The sequence below is a fragment of the Mesoplodon densirostris genome, chromosome 12 (genome assembly GCF_025265405.1).
Source record: "Mesoplodon densirostris isolate mMesDen1 chromosome 12, mMesDen1 primary haplotype, whole genome shotgun sequence".
NCBI classification, from domain to species: domain Eukaryota; kingdom Metazoa; phylum Chordata; class Mammalia; order Artiodactyla; family Ziphiidae; genus Mesoplodon; species Mesoplodon densirostris.
This window is the reverse complement of record NC_082672.1, coordinates 44,788,570-44,803,508: the sequence shown is the minus strand read 5'-3', so window position 1 is coordinate 44,803,508 and position 14,939 is coordinate 44,788,570. Positions and strand designations below refer to the sequence as shown.

Genomic DNA, 14,939 nt, shown 5'->3' with positions numbered 1-14,939 from the left:
TCAAGTCACTGTCACTCAATCCTTCTTCCATTCATCACCCCCCATATTTTTAAATCCCATATATTGTACCAATTTACCTGTGAAATTTCAGTATATTTTTCCAGAAGGTAAGTTTTTTTTCTTTAAAATAGTATCTTCATCAAACATAAAAAATTAGTTATTTCTTAATTTTATCAGATGCTTTAGTTCACTTCAGATTTCCCCAATTATGTGTGTACACACACACACACGTAAGTGTATATACACACACGTATATACACACATATATATACACATATATACTCACAAACATATGTAGAGATACACAAGCACATGTGTAGCATACATACATATTCATACTTTTTTACTGATTGTTTATTGTTTGTTCAACTTAAATTCATGAATTTCCCCTAATTGATATGTCCCTGTTAATGTAGGTTTCTTATCCATGTCTCTTTTCTCCCTTTACAGCTTATTTGTTGAGAAACTGGGTCATCTTTCCTGTACAGTTTCCTATAATGTGGATTTTGTTGTCACTTAACATGCTTCTCTGTATCCTGTTTTTCCTGTAAATTGGTAGTTAGATCTAGAGGTTTAATCTGATTCAGGTTTGAGACACACACACACACAAATACTTTTTGGCCAATAATACTTTATAGACAGTGGTATGGTGTATTTCAATCAGGAGACCTTTTATTGCTCATTGTTTCTCTTTGTGATATTACTAGGAATGATCATTACCTAGGTAACCTAATTCTGTCATTGCTCCTTTGCTTATTAGCTAGCATACTTCTGTAAAGAAAAATACTCCAACTATTTGGTTACGCTGAAGTACAGTTTGTATAGAAAAGGCAGGATAGATACCTTTACCAGTGTATAAAACAATAAGCTTATTTCCTTGCATTCTCCAGAGGTGGCACAGTGAGGTGTTTGAATATCATTATAAACTCATGGATTTAAATGTATTTTATGTTTTTCAGTCCATGGCAGTTGTTATTCTTATTATTGCTCAGATTTTTCCTCCATCTCTGGTCAGCAGGAACCTCTTCATGTTGGCTTCTGAATCCTTTTGGTGTGATCGAGGAGTCTTTTATAGCTTCTTTCCTTCCAATATTTTGTACTTTCCCTGACCCAGAACTGTAATTGGGGAGTCTTGGTTCCTTTTGTGGGAAATAGAAGTTGGAGACCACAATCTGGGTGCCTGGGTCCTAAGGGTGTGCATTGTTCCTGGTTTGATGATTGTTTCTGGGCTTTTTCAGTGGAGAGAGCTAGGGGATTCATTCATGTAATGTTAATTAAATATAAGACATCATAACTTCATACTAATACATCTAATTCAGATTGAGGACCACAGGGTGTTTTCTTAGTGACCTCCAACCTGTATCTCTAGCTCCTTAGTACTACACTAAAAATCTCATTCTCATGACAGTAATGTAGTTATTTATTTGCTTTTTATTCCTTAACACTCTGACTTCTTAGAATGACAATACCAACATTCACACCACAATATTGAAAAAGGTTTAGGATTATTTTTTAATTCTTTTGGTATTTCCACTATAGCTGTATAGTCAAATCACTGCGCCTTACGGTCCCTTGAAATGGCTCATTTCAATGTAGTAATGCTACCCAGTCAATTCACTGTTAGGTTTGTTTTGTTTTGCTTTCAATTTTTAGGAATGCTCTTTTTAAATTTAATTTTGTTTGATAATTTCCTAAAGTTCCTGTAGTGTGCTGATAAATGTTTCTTGGGGGTTAGGGAGGTCTGTGTGCTGTAATCAATGGTGTAGATACTCCCACCATGGCCAATTGCAAGCTACAAGGGTAAAGACAACCAGCTCACAAAACACCTGAACCTTTACCAAGAGCCAGTACAAGCCAGCTCCAACATGCATTACATATTTCCCAAGTCAAATTTACAAAACAAGGAATATTCAGAGAAATCTGGTCTCCATTACTGACCTATTACCCACCCTGTGTTTCACCTTCCTTCTGTAAGTAAGCCTTTTTTTAAAAAAAGTTTTTGGTTTATCTTTCAGTTGTTTTTAAAAATAAGTACTCGGGCTTCCCTGGTGGCACAGTGGTTGAGAGTCCGCCTGCTGATGCAGGGGACACAGGTTCATGCCCCGGTCCAGGAGGATCCCACGTGCTGCGGATTGGCTGGGCCCATGAGCCATGGCCGCCGAGCCTGCATGTCCGGAGCCTGTGCTCCACAGCGGGAGAGGCCACAGCAGTGAGAGGCCCGTGACACACACACACACACACACACACACACACACACACACACACACACACACACACACACACACACACACACACACACACACACACACACACACACACACACACACACACACACACACACACACACACACACACACACACACACACCTGAATCTTTGGGAGAGATTCTTGGAACTGGGATTCATGAGTCAAAAGGTAAATACATATATGATTTTGTTACATATTATTAAATCTCCCTCCATAGGTGTATCATTTTGCATTTCCACCAGCACTATGTGAGAGTGCCTGTCCGTGCAGCCTTGCCAACAGGATGTGTTGTTTAGATTTTGTTGAGTTTTCAGATTTTTGCTCATTTTTGTTGAACATTTAGATTTTTGCTCATTTTAGAAGTGAAAATTGGAATCTTGGTCTACTTGTAATTTTCATTCCTCTTACTAAGCGTGTGGTTGAGCATCTTTTCATATAGTTAAGACTTTATTTCTAGCCCACTTCTCCTAGAAGTGTTCTGTATCCTATAAACAAACCTCTTTTTTACGATATAGTTTGCATATGTTTTTCCCAGTTTGTCATTTGTCTTTTTAGTTTACCCATGAGGGTTTTTTTTAACATTTAAAATTTTCTCTTAAGGTACATAAACTATTGATTCAGAATGTTATTGTTCTTTCAGACTCAGAACTCTAAGGAACATTAAAGATTATCTGGATCAATCATTTCATTCTTCAGAGGAGGAAACTAGTTCCTCTGTTATGAATGTCTCATTCCCTAATGTTTAATTGAGTTAAATTTCTGAAGTAAAGAGCTGTTGGTGAGGGAGCGCATTGAGGGAAAACCCCACAGACTAAGCTGATGCGTTCATCTCCTTACCCCAGCAGGATACCGACTTTCCTGTCGCAATCATCCTTCAGTCTTTAACAGCGGAAATGAGGAAGGTGCCCAGAAATTTAGTTAGGGCACTTGGAGGCCCACAGCTTCCACCAACACCTAGCTGCACCTCATTCCTCTTGAAAAGGTTTTAAAAGAACATTTGTAGGTGCTATTACAGAACCCAAGAGCTAAAAATGATCTATTTGTGTTAATAACCTAATGTGGTTTAGTGGTTAGATACCTGCTGAGGGCTTGAACGGAGAAATTCATGCAAAAAACAGGTGTTGATGAAAACCCCTGAAACTTCAGGCCACGTCAAGAAAAACAGTCATTTAGAAAGTTCGAACAAGGGCTTTATGTTCTATTTTCTGTTGCACAATAAATTGCCACATTACTTAAAGAATTCATAGTTTTGTGCTTCAGGTGCTTAATGACATCACCGTCTTTCCATAGTAACCTGCCAAGTTAAAAATATAGAGCTTCTTGGGCTTCCCGGGTGGCGCAGTGGTTGAGAGTCCACCTGCCAATGCAGGGGACACGGGTTCGTGCCCCGGTCTGGGAGGATCCCACATGCCACAGAGTGGCTGGGCCTGTGAGCCATGGCCGCTGAGCCTGCGCGTCCGGAGCCTGTGCTCCGCAACGGGAGAGGCCACAACAGTGAGAGGCCCGTGTACCGCAAAAAAAAAAGAATAAAAAAAAATAGAGATAGTTTCTTGGGTCTTTGACCTAAGGTCTTCAAGGATCTTGGCCATCCAGCAGAGTCTCGGCCGTTCAAACACATTCCTACTTTATTAACAAGTTCAGCTTTTCATGTGCAGTCTGCTAAGTTGGAAGGAGAAATTAGAGAATTAAAGTATTAATTGGAGTAGTCATGGGGTGATGCTTTTTATTTAAATCTCTTTGCCCCCCTGCTTATTATAATACATAGAACAACTCCACAATCACTACCTACCTAGAGGGTATGAAGCACAGTTTCTGTGGGTGGCAACCAGACCACCAAGAAACCTTCCTTCAAGACTGATGCCCTGTAGCTGTGTAACTTACTCATATTAACAATTAAAATACATCCTGGAGTTTTTAGTTTAATTAATGCTGGGCCCCAGTCTACTTACCTTTAATCAATCAACTGTTACCTGGCCGGCAGACCTCTGCCCCTGACTGTGGACCAGTGCTAAAGGGTTACTCTTCCTGCCATCTCTGGCTCCTGCCTTCTTACACCTGGTTTCCTCATTAGTAAAATCCCTAAAGCCTGCTTACTTGCTTTCAGATTTTTAAAGTAATTACTATTTAGAGAAAATGTAGGAAATAGAAAATAAAATTTATACACCAGGGAGGTATAATAACTATTAATAGTGGTATTTTCCCTGCAAATGATCTGTTTAGTGCTAAGCTTCTATCAGTTATCTTTAATCACCTATGTCAAAATAAATCTTGCCACTTCTGATACCGGTAAGGCTGAAATGTAGACATGCTATGGTCCTGTCCTGTTTTCTCTTATTTTTATTTGTTAGGAACCTTGGAAGATGCAATAAGATACATGTGAAGTGGTAGAACAGTGTCGGGGAATGCTCAGTAAATGTGAGTGATGGTGATGGCCACCATGATGTTGAAGGAGTGTACACCTCTGACGTTATACTTGAATCTCTTTATAGCGCCAGTCTTTCCAAATGTTTGACGAACTTTGAGCCTCTATTGTGTGCCATTTGCTGGGTTAGATGCTGCTAACCTGCTACTGGTGATCTTAGTGAAATGGAGGAGACAGATACTAAACACTCTGGCTTCTTCAGAATGCAGAAGTCGTGGATTCTGGTGTGAAACCGTCTTTCAAATCATCAATGGTGTCCCTCTTACCACACTTTTTAATTGTTCCTGAATATAATTCAAGGACTGTTGGTTATTTACCACTGAAACTCCACTCTGTACAGGTAGTGACTAGTACAAAGCATGGACCTTGTAAATATTTGCTGAATGAACGAATTAAGAGCTTTAGGAGACCAGGTTTCAATATTTATTGAGTGTGGGCATTTTGCCTCACACTTGTGGGCACTCAGGGATGGGTCCTTTTGCGCAGTGTTGGTTTGAATTGGAGTATTTTCAGTCTGTGTCTTACCTTAAAATAACTCGGAATTCTTGCAGAAGTCACAGCATCAACAACTGCTTCCCAAAGCCATTTCACAAAAGAGACTGTGGCTCCTGTTCTAGTGACTATGTACCTTCCAGTGTCCTATTGGTAATCGACTTAGAATTTCAGAGTAAGATTTTCCAAAGACAGTGTTTCTCAAGGTAGCCATGGTTGGAGGTGTAGAGTTAAGTGGATAGGTCAAGAGAGGGGCTGAATGGAGAGAGAAAGAAAAAGAAGAGGAGCCCATACTCTCGAGAATTTAAAGGGATTTCTTTAAATGTCTCAGAAACTCGAACTGTATAGTTTTAGAGCAACGAATAACTTTTTAGACAAGCCTGTGCTTCATTTTCCAAATTTCTTCACCCATCCATACCTCATTTACTTGTTGATATATCAGTTCATTCAAATCCTCAGTGTATTAAACACACATGCCAAATACAAATGGGCTCATAGACTACTGACAGCACTTATTAATTCTTTCCCTGCCCAAACTACCTGTTAGCGTCTTCTCTCCTGAATGGAAATATGTGACCTTTAAAGGGAAAATAAGTTATTATTTGGAAGGTGGGCACTGGATAGATATTTTAGAACATTAGAGTTTATAAGATGAAAATTTTGAGAATCACATTCAGTATCACAAAAAAATGAATATTTGAGCTGCAAGAAATGCTAATCTTAGTAAGTACCAGAAACTGATATTTAAATTTTGTCTGAAGCGGACATAAACCCATTTTTTATGACTCAAGTCCTCTGGGTAACAGTAACATACACACATACATGCACACACACACCTGTATTTAGCAAAGGTATGTTTGGGCAGAATTCACTCTTTTCCATTAAAACCATAGGTAATGTATCACTTCATTATTTAATGAACAATGTAATATGATTTTGGTAATATAACTTATATTACCAAACATATTTTCCACAAGTTATACTTAATATTTACTCTAGCTTCATTATACTTTAATTCAGTTGAAAGATATTTTTTAGCTATGCTTCAGGCACTGCTTTAGCTCTACGCTCATCCCTGGTCATGTTTTTACAAATACTCTTATTTACTACTCCTGAAATTTGTATGGAGGATCAAGTGTCTTTTAGAATTTTGAAATCTGTTAGAAAGTGTCCACCTGAATAGCTAACATATATTAAGCTTTTATCATGTGCTAGATACAGTTCTAAGAACTTTGCATTATTTATCTCATTTACTCCTTGTAGCAGCCCCATGAAGTAGGTACTGTTATTATACCCATCTTTAGGCATGAAGACTTGAGGCCCAGAGAGGTTAAGCATCCTAGCCAAGATCACACAGTAGGTGATGGTAAAGTTATTATTGTCTATGGATATATTTCTTAAGGATTTACAAGGGACCCAGCATAATTCTAAGTATAGCACTGTTTAATTCAGAACTACTGTGTTGGCTGTTCTTTGTCAAGAATTTGTATGACAGTGTAATCCCATTATGCTTGCTTTCCAGATCAGCTTCTCAAATTTAAGGAAACTGTTTTCATTCTTTGCCATTGAAATAGCATGTTGTTTCAGTTCTAGAATTGGTTAGTTTAGAATTTGCTAATTAAAAAAGAAGCTAATTAAAAAGCAAATAGTGCTAATGTTAATATGTTTGCTTTTATCCTGAAGAAGTGTCTAATATAGTTATTTTTAGCCCATCATGGTCTTTTATAATGGTTGAAAGGCAGGGTGGCATTACTAAAAAATTCTCAATATTTTGGGAGATGTTTGAATTATTACTAATATTTTAATCCTAACAATGGATAAGCTGTAATAAAAGGTATGAGGGCTTTTTGTTCTGTAAAAAGAGATCCCGAAATGGGGAAACTTTAGTGTGGGATTCTCAACTTCAGAGAGTTTGATGGTTTTTAAAAGAAAAGGCAGAGAGCTTTTTATGAATTGACTTACTATTTGAATTCTCTTGTTGATATATCCTAGGTGACCAGTGACCTACTTCTTCAAATGCTGTTATTTCTTTAGATTTAATATGCTCAGAATAACTCAACTCTGAGCTAAAGCTTAACCGAAGTCCTGTCTTTAGTTCACTCCTGCCCTTCAAATGGAAAAATTATTTTTGAGTTGTCAAATACAACATAAAGAACTCAAGTGTCATGTGATTGTATTGGTGCCAGAAACCTTAAAATACATTTTAAATTTAGTATTACCCTATTTTGAACTGGGACTAATAACATGCTCATCAAATAATCTTTTTTTCTTCAAATTTAGGTAAGTCCATTATTGTGTATATAGAAAGTTGTATTCCAGTATACAGTTTCATTGATATAACACCTCTTCTTAATTTTGAGTTCATAGCAGTTTCACTATTTGTATTTAATATTTAGATATAATTTTTGAGTGGGGCTGGTGGAGTAGCATTAGAATCTATGCTTGGTTTTGCAAAGAGCACACTAATTTACATACTCTAATGGGATACGTTTAGAAGTTCATTTTTTGATCTTCATATTTGTATAAAACATTTTATTTAGCCTGAGGTAAAAATGATGGGGAATTGCACTTGACTGCAACTGTGATGTTAAGAGAGTAAGAGTAGATATTGGGGTATTTTCTGTTTTGCCTCCAGTTTTACTTTTCGCTTGATTTCCCCATAAACCTTTCTTTCTCACATTGGTAAATTTAGTTTATAATTGCTTTTTAACTTTGCAACCAGTAGGATTTGTGTATTGTAACGAAGAAAAGCTTTTAAAGATTAATTTAGTAAAAGGCATATTGATCATAGATGACAGATAAAATAGTACAGTTACAAAAAATAGATGTATGCTTATGTAGCACAACAATAAAAAATACAGGTATAATGAGAAAAGAATTATTTGGCAAAAATTCTGATAGGAGAATTTAAGGAGGAAATGTTAAGAGTTTTGTGGCCTGTGGGAAACAACCAACCTTACGAAATACTGTATGTTTTTTGGTGGGGGGAAAAGTGCTCAGTCTACTAGTAACAATTTGTGAGTGATTAACTTAAAGACTTAAAATTTTGTTGTCTGGTACAAATGTTGATTACGCTCATGTAGATTTTGGGTAATACAATTATTATGTTTTGGATAATACCATTTAAAAGCTGACTTCACAGTAATGTTGAGAAATAATTGTATTTGAGAGCCATCTATACTTAGACTTTATTTTACTCTCAGTACTGATACATCAAAATTCTCGTACATTTTAATGCATATTGTGTGCTACAATATAACAGTGTTGAACTGCTTGACTTGCAGTGTTGATAAATTTATCATAATTTTTAAAACATTGCATATGACAGTAAAGAGCCCATATGTCTTTTAAAATTTAACTTCATAGCACTTTAGTCTAGGATCTGATTTTTCAACTGAAAAGTGCATATGTGGGGCACTTTAGTGAGCTGTGGTTCTTTAGATATTTCTTGTCATGGGAGGAAAGTGAGAAATAAGAATTTAACTTTGTTTTTCTTAAGAGACATTATAAATATTAAGTCATCTTCTTCAAGGTAAGGGCCATTTGTATAAATGTTGTCTGTCTGTGAGACCCTAGTAAAGCCCTAGAGTTTGTCAGTCCCTTTTTAAAATAGCATTCCCTGATCTACACTCTAATTAGATCTGATTCAACTTTGTCGTCAGATTGGCCTTGAATTTGTTTTGTATGTTATGTGTGTCATGTACTTCGCTTTTCTCATTTGACCCACGGAACCTCATGTGACAGATATTATCACTCTTTCTTCCAACCTAAGGAAACTGAAGCCCAGCAGGTAAAGGAATTGCACAGGTTCAATAAGCCAGTAGGTGGCAGAGCAGAGAGTTTGGACACCAGGTTCAGATGCTACACGGGCATTTTCCACAAGAGCATGCAATCATGTATTTTTAAATACTCCTCTTTTGTTTAATTTCCTCTGATGGTTACTTAAATCAATCAACTTATGCTAAAGTTCCATCCCTTATAAGCTAGCTGAAATGCTAATGTAGCAGTTTTACATCATTTGGCTGCTGTACTTTCTCAGGGTAGAAGCAACTCTTTTGCTCTTCTGGCCACATTATGCCTGTCTCCCCTTTCTGCCTTCCATCATTGCTTTCCACAGTTTTCAAGAACAAGGACCCCTTTGTTTAATATTTAAAATTGGGGAAATTTTGATGTATATATAGTATATATAATTCTTTTATACAAAAAGTAAAGAATATTAACAAAGTGAACATATATTATCTGCCACCCACCTAAAGAAATCTACATTATCGCTACTCTTGAAGCACCTGTGCCTACCTCCCTGACTTATTCCCTGTGTTCCCCCTGTAGGTAACTCTGCTGAATTATGTGTCTGTTATTCCTCTGTCATCATAGAAAGGATAGCCTCTCACATCCCACCCCCCAAAACACACACATACATAACCCACAATAACTTTTTTTATTGCATGTTTTTAAATTCTGTTTAAAAGAAACTATACTGTGTTTGAGCCTCTGCAACTTGATTTTCTGGTGCAACATTATGATTTTTGAGATTTGTCTATATTATGTGTGAGGCTGTTGTTTGTTCATGTTCTACTGCTATATAGTTTCCTGTGGTATATCAGAATTTATTTGTTCGTCTGCTGATGGATATTTAGCTTATTTTTATTTGCTTGTTAAAAATCATGCTGCTTTAAACATTCTTTTACATATTTCCTAGCTACCCACAAAAGAATTTTTCTAGGGAGTACACTAGGAGCATAATACTGAATATACATATTTTCTGTTTTACTAGATAATGCCAGATTGTTTGCTAAAGTCATTTTATGTTTTACAGCAGAGCATAAGAATTACAACCACGTGGTGCCATCTAAATTTTAAGGTTTATCAATCAGTAGTTGTAAAATGCTGTCTCATTAGATTTTTATTTGTATGTTCCTGATTTCTAATGAGGGTGAGCATATTTTCATATGTTTATTGGCCGGTTGTGTTTACTCATCTCTCAAATGCCTGTTTGTATCTTTGCCCATATTTTATTGAGTTGTCTGTTGTTGTCATTGGTTTCTTTTGACATTCCTTCCATATTTTGAATATTGATTTTCATTAGTTATGTGTTTTGCAGATATATAGCATCTTTTTTTTTTTACATCTTTATTGGAGTATAATTGCTTTACAATGGTGTAATATATGGCATCTTATATACTGTCTACAGCTATCTAGCCAAGAAAAACTCTATTTTAAAAAATAGCTCATTGAGATCCAGTAAGTTAATTGTTGTTATTCTTTTCCCAACTTTCCAGTGGGACTTTATGCCATTGTATATTCAAGAAAAGACCTGGCACCTCTTTGAATGACGGTAGAGACGGTTTCACTAAATTTTTCTTTTGATGACTTTCTTTTCTGTAATAGAGATAGGTAATCATTCTCTTTACAGAATTTGAAATTCTAGGCTTATTTGAAAAAGTTCTACATAAATCATTAACAAAAGTTTATATTCGACATTTGAATTCAAGGAAAAGTTATTTTCATGAAATAATAACTAGTACCACATTTGTGTTATTGGTATTTCCAACAGGAAAATGTTTCCAATTGAGGATTATGATCAGCATTTAATTACCGAAAATCCTCATACAGGTCCTAATTGTATTAGTAAGTGATTTTCTGAGAAAGATACTGTAAATGTGGTATATCTGTAGTCTAGAAAAATAAAGAGGAATTCCTTTTACAGGAAAATTTTGAAGTTACTTGGATTAAAAATCAAAAATATATTTTTTACGTTATTTTCACTTCATAGCTGATTTGTAATGCATGATACAAATAGAATTATAAAACATTTTAGGGGGCTAAATGGATACCCGTTCAAAATATGAAACTAATGTTAGTACAGTTCACAGGTGTTCCATTTTATTTTTTAGAATTTTGGGCACCGATTTTAGCAATTTAATTTTAAAAGACAATACCACAAACTCTGTTTTATTAAACATCATTTTTGCTTTTTTTTTTTAAACCCAAAAAAGTCATTACCTGGAAAATTCTTAGGAAAAAGTAGTAGAGGTTGCATTGAGTTGAAAAAAAAAATTTACTAACATAAAAATCAAAACCACAACCTAATTTGTCTACTGAAAAAGTATCTCCTGCTTAGTTTCAGGTTTCATATTTTACATTTAAGGATTTTATATATTGTCAATGCCAATTCCACTCTCAAATTCATTTTTTACTCTTAAAACATGTTCGATGAGCTTGTAACTTGTTTCCAGTAATTTTGTTGGAATCTGAAAACAAACATGTACAGGAAAATGAGATTATAGTGTGGTGAAAACTAAGTTTTGTGCTTATAATAAGAAATGTCTTTAGCGATCTCTGGGCATCTTGATAGAATGACAACTCAAAGAGGCTCATGGCAGTGGAATCAGTGAAATAAATGTATAGTGTTCTTCAAACCTTGAAAAATAATTTGGCACTGCTTTTCTTGTTTCTTTTCATTTCTTGTCACCTGTCTTCTTCAGATGCTGAAGATGCAAGGTTCTGTATTTACTAGCTCTAGGAGATATTTTCTTATTCAAAGGCCTTTGTTCCAGATGCTTCAGCTCTAAACACGTGTCAGTCTGAATACATGGAAATCAAGCAAATGCCTCAAAAAACCTGGGTTAACTTTCTCTATTTATGTTTTATGGTGGGAAAATTGGTAGATAAAAACATAGATATTATGGTTTTATCTTATTTGGAAGAAGGCTGTGCTTCTGTCATACACATTTTGCTATTACTGTGAAATTACAGAGACATGATTTTGTTATTTTGTATAATATTTAGGAGTAATATCAAAATGCCTGATACTTTACTCATACTAAATTTGCCTCTGGCATAGATAATAATTAAAGGAATTTCCACCAACATAAATAACATTAGAAGGAATAGTGCTACATTTTTCTGCTACATTTTTTTGTGATTTTTTTGTTTAGAATGAATTAATTCTACTAATAGTTTTTTTCTCCCTATGAAAACTGCCAACAAGTTACACTATCCTTGTTAGCCGTAGATAAGGAATGGGAGTGTGCCCTTTTTCCTAAGACAAGTGATCATTTTATGGATAAGCCTATAAGGAAGCAAGTCATTTACTTAAAAAATTAACTATAATGATTTGTTTTGTTGTAATCAAATCAAGAAGGATTATTACTGTGTCATTAATTGCAGCATGGCTGAATTTATATCAGTGTTTGGTTGTGATGTATTTTCTCTACTAGATTTTAATCTATAACAGTAAGAAGTTTTTAACCCTTTATAAAAATGCAGGTGTGAATGGGATGTCTTAAGCCTTTTTTACAACTTGGGGAAAATTTTAGAGAGATTGGAGCTTTTTCATTATGATTTTTCACAGTCATTGCCAAATAAGTATGGTCGTTGATTTTTTTAATGATGAGGATATCCAGAGCTAATTTATTCCTGGTATTGGCCATTCTACATTTGAACATTATTGAACCTCTAGGGTTTTATATAATTGGAATCCATTTTTATAACAGAAAATATGAAAATGAACATTTATTCTTGTTACAATGTTAAAATGTAAACTTACAGAACACCAACTTCCATTCATATACACTGAGCTGCTAAATATGTTTGTTGAACTTGTCTTTTCTAGTTTTCTATATTACTTTAAATATAGGATTCTACGTTTAGAACTCAAATATTTGGGTGTATTTGAATTAACATTGATTTCCAATAAGCTAGTAAATGGACTCTTAGAGCTAATTTTAATCCACACCAGACTTTGGGACACACCAGACTATTTCTTAGACTTCACAGCAGTAATACAGTCTTTAGAGGGACTGGGTGTGATTGCAGTTGTCTCTGACAACTTTGAGCTAGTTCACCATATCCCAGCCACAAATATGCATGATAGGAGAATAAGACCTCTCTTTGGCATATAGTTCAAAATGAGACTTTTTTTAACCCAGGGATCTTAGATTGACAGCATTGACTTGTCTGCACGACTCTGTTGAAAGTTACTGGATTTATTTTAAAATGTGCTAGTTGCCAGCAGTGGGGACGTGATCTAAGGGAAAAGGATTCAGCTGGAGTATGATGTTGAAATATTCTTAGAGTGAATGAACTCTTAGGTTTGATTCTTGTATCAGATTGACACATGAGAAATGGAGTGCCTTTTAAATCTAGTATGTGAGCAAAGTAATAGGATGTAAAAGCTTCCTATGGGTTTGAAGCTTTGTAATAGACTGGAAGCTTCTTTAGGATCTTCCCCTCCCTCTGCAAAGTGTGTTATAATACAGAGGATACTGATAACCGCTTACCATTAAATGTCTCCAAATGAATTTGTTTTGAAAGATGATATATGATGAAATGAGTCGGCAACAAAATATTTGGATTTTCTACATCATAAGATCTGAGTTCAATAACTCTCCATTGTGAGATTCTAAAAAAAATTAAACAATAGTATTAAATTGATGGTTAAAAAGGAATGCTGATTTTCAAAATGCAGTTTTCTCTGTTCTTTATTATTTCTTAGTAAGGAGACTGGTTACATCATTGCTTGAGAATAAATCCACAAGCTTCACATTCATTTAAGACATTAAAATGGGTTCTTTGTTACTTTATTACAAGTCCTGTCATTGTCATCTTACTATTTTCTCTTCATCTCTTACCCAATATTTATTTATTTACCATTTTATACATTCTTCTACTCTTAATGTCTCAGAGGTTTCTCTTAGATATTGCCAGAGATCTATCTAAAAATCAAATTTGTGTCTTCCATCCAATAAAATATGAAAATGGTTTGTTTCTTTTTTTTCCCACTTTATATTTTATTTTCTAAATAACATTCTGTTATTTAGAATACAATTTCATTTTTACCAGTAGCTGTTACGTGGCTGAGTTGAAAATTCTATTTGTAAACCAACCAAATAGAATTTTTCGTACCTTCTCACCTTCTTTTAACATTTATTCAACAGTATTTAAGAGCAGTGAACACTTGCACAGAAAAGGGGGGGAAATTGAATATCTGTGCAGCTATATGGCATAAGTAAATAATTGGAGTTGCTTCACTCACGATGGGGAAAAGAAATCCCTTTGGGTTAAAGCCAGGAACATTCTCAGATGGCCACTTGAAAATTTTCTCCTTAAAGAAAGAAAGAATTGCCAGGAGGAGAAGAAAAATAAATGAATTAACAAGTAAGAATTAGGGTTAAGAAGAATATTTATACTATCTGTATCTTATAGTTTCCTGTAATTATGACACAACATAGCCTATTTCTTAAGCTTTAGTGTACTATAAATTCTTCCTGATCTATATTTTTTTAAAAATCATAGTATTATTAAAACTGAATAGATAGTCCAGAAATAGACCCAAAAGGATTAGGAAATTTAGTATACGATCAAAGCAGTTCAAATCAGTGGAAAATGATTTACTCTATAAATGCTATTTAACCCATGGGTAGCTTTCTGAAAAGTAAAGTTGTGACTTACCTCCAAATATATCTAACACCAAAATATATTCCAGAGATCAAAGGTCTGACCATTAAAAAGAAATCATTAAATTGCCATTAAAAAATGTAAGACCAATATGTATGTTTTTAAATCCTGGAGTCAGAAAACCTTTCTAAGTGTAGCCATAAAAGAAAAGATGTATGAATCTGATAACATTTTAAAAACATTCTGCATGTGAAGAAAAATACAAGCAAAATTAAAGACAAATGACAAACCAGGAGAAAAATTTCCAACTCATGTCATGGACAAGGTGCTAATAGTCTTAAAATATAAAAGTTTCTTTACAAACATACTAAAAAAAAGT

At 34.8% G+C, this 14,939-nt stretch overlaps 1 protein-coding gene across 2 annotated transcripts in view; it reads left to right on the top strand.

Moving 5' to 3' along the window:
- Positions 1 to 14,939, top strand: part of NT5DC1 (5'-nucleotidase domain containing 1) — a 118,500-nt gene that overhangs the window by 27,894 nt on the left and 75,667 nt on the right. The gene's annotated exons all lie outside the window — the stretch shown is intronic.